Source organism: Mastomys coucha, unplaced genomic scaffold, assembly GCF_008632895.1.
Source record: "Mastomys coucha isolate ucsf_1 unplaced genomic scaffold, UCSF_Mcou_1 pScaffold20, whole genome shotgun sequence".
In the NCBI taxonomy this organism is placed as follows: domain Eukaryota; kingdom Metazoa; phylum Chordata; class Mammalia; order Rodentia; family Muridae; genus Mastomys; species Mastomys coucha.
Genome location: NW_022196903.1, coordinates 135,549,429 through 135,552,384, shown reverse-complemented (window position 1 = coordinate 135,552,384; position 2,956 = coordinate 135,549,429).

Here is a 2,956-nt window from a genome sequence, read left to right as displayed (position 1 = left end):
AAAAACCGAGACTCAGAGAATAGGACAGAGGGGAAGAGGAAAGAGAAAGGTCGGCAGAAATTGTACCCAAGTCTGGAGGATTTGCTCAGCCCCAGCTCAGAGTCTTCGAGTAGTGGGGAGGAGGACTCAGAGGTCTTAGAGTTACAGATGGCCATGGAAGGGCTTTTGAACAAAATGGAAGACTTGCGTATACACAAAAAAAGGGAAGTCAGCCTAGGGAGAAGGAGGAGGAGGAGGAGGTATCCAAGAGGCAGGAGCCTGGGGCCCCGCCCAGGCCCCCTGGTGATCCTTCCTCGCCTTCTAGTGGCCCTCCGCCCTATGCGGAAGCTGCTCATCTATTATGTTCTGGTTCACTTGGTGTTGAAGAAGCGCATTCTTCCTCTTGTCCTGAAGTGTGAAAAGAGGCCTCCATGAGCTTCCCTGTGTTTCAAGATGCCCAAGGCGCTCAAACCCATGAGGCTCTTGAGTTTAAATCATTAAAAAATTTGGCTGAGTCAGTTCAATCCTACGGCGTTAGTGCTTCCTTTACTTTAGCCATAGTGGAACGCTTGGCGGCCATAGCCATGACACCTCTTGATTGGCAGTCTACTGCCAAGGCCTGCCTGGCTATGGGCACTTATTTGAATTGGAAGTCTCTGTATGCTGATTTTGCCCAGCAACAGGCTCGGGAGAATGCCGCCCAGGGCCAGCCAGCTTGGAATTTTGATATGCTTATGGGCTAAGGGCAGTGGGTGGCAAATCAAACTAATTTCCCCTTGCAAGTTTACTATCAGGTAGGCCAATGTGCTGTAAAAGCCTGGAAGGCCCTCCCTAACAGGGGCAGAGTGTCTGGAAACCTAACTAAAATTATTCAGGGCCCGGGGGAACCATTTTCTGATTTTGTGGCCAGAATGATGGAAGCAGCTGGGTGGATTTTTGGAGACCCAGATACTGCTATGCCATTGATTGAACTGCTTATTTTTGAACAAAGCACCCAGGAATGCCGTGCTGCAATAACCCCCTAGAAGGGAAAAGGGTTATCGGCATGGATGAAAGCATGCAGAGAACTGGGAGGACCACTTACAAATTCCGGCCTAGCAGCCACTGTCTTACAGCTGAGCAGAGGGAAGGGAAGCACTGCTGGGACGTGCTTCCATTGTGGAAAACAAGGCCACTTAAAGAGACAGTGCCCAGAAAGAAATAGAGATAGAAACATTCCGGCTTCGAAAGCTCCAAGACTTTGCCCCCGCTGCCGTAAAGGGAATCATTGGTTTACTGAATGTAGATCAGTTAGGGACATTAGTGGGCAAGTCTTGACCCCACAGAATGCTTCTGCCCACGGTCCCAGGGCCCTCAAATATATGGGGCAATAGAGAGCCAGACCCTTCGGCTCCCCATGGCTCCGTAGCACCAAGGAGAGCCACTCCGGGTTCTGCAGGATTGGACCTCCGTTGCACCTCCCGGCACATATTAACACCCCAAATGGGAGTGCAAGTCCTGCCTACAGATTTTAAAGGGCCTTTACCGGAAGTCACGGTAGGGTTGTTGTTTGGACGGTCTTCTTCTGCTTTGAAGGGCTTGATTATTCATCCTGGAGTTATAAATTCAGATTATACAGGAACTGTAAAAGTGTTAACAGTCTCCCCTAGAGGAATAACAGCCATCTCCCCTGGAGATCGCATTGCACAGCTACTACTCCTTCCGAGCTTGCATGCTCATTTTCCTGCTGTGCCTGTACATAGAGGAGAGAAGAGCCTTGGTTCTTCTGGTGGGGGAGCTATGTACCTAGCCCTGGATCTTGAACACAGACCCATGCTAACTCTTAATGTAAATGGCAAAAATATCTTGGGGCTCTTGTATACGGGGGCAGATTGTAGCATTATTGCTATTAAAGACTGGCCAAAGGGTTGGTCAGTCCAAGAATCTTCACAAACATTATAAGGCTTAGGGTATGCTAAAACTCCCAATATGAGCTCTCGCGTCATCCCTTGGAAAGATGATGAGGTGCACTCAGGAGAATTTCAACCTTATGTCCTGGAGTTGCCTATTAGCTTATGGGGACGGGACTTACTGCAAGCCCTGAACTTGACCTTAACCAATGAGAAAGGAATTTGCTCTAAGGAAGCTAGGAAAATTATGACCTCCGTGGGCTGGCACCCTAGCCATGGACTCAGCAGATATCTGCAGGGTCGTAGAGACCCTGTAGTGCAAGAAAGTAACCCTGGTAAGAAAGGACTGGATTTTTCTTAGGGTCCGCTGAGGAAGGTATCCCCATAACTTGGAAGACGGAGGATCCAGTGTGGGTTCCTCAGTGGCCACTTTCCTCTGAAAAGTTAAGCGCTGCAAAGAGTTGGTGGCTGAACAGATATCTTTAAAGCATGTAAAACCATCTATTTTTCCCTGGAATACACCCATTTTTGTCATCAAAAAGAAATCAGGGAAATGGAGGCTGCTGCATGATCTGCGTGCTATTAATAAACAAATGCAGATCATGGGCCCAGTGCAACGAGGGCTACCACTTTTATCATCTTTGCTAGCCTCCTGGCCTGTAATAGTAATAGACATAAAGGATTGCTTTTTCTCTATTCCTTTGTGTGCAAAGGATAGTAAAAGATTTGCCTTCACAGTCCCTTCATGTAATCATGAAGGACCTGATCAGAGATTTGAATGGGTAGTTTTACCACAAGGCATGGCTAATAGCCCTACTATGTGTCAGCTCTATGTTAGTGAGGCCATTGTTCCTTTGAGACAAAATTATCCTGCATTAAGGTGTGCCCATTATATGGATGATATTTTGCTAGCCGCTAGATCTGAAGAAATGTTGGATAAGGCTTATAGTGATTTAGTTAAAGTTAGAGAAAAGAAAGTTGTTTATTGCCCCTGAAAAGATTCAGAAAGATAGCGTGGTTAATTATTTAGGTGCTAAGATTGGAAGTGAACAAATTATTCCTCAAAAAATAGAATTAAGAAAAGACAA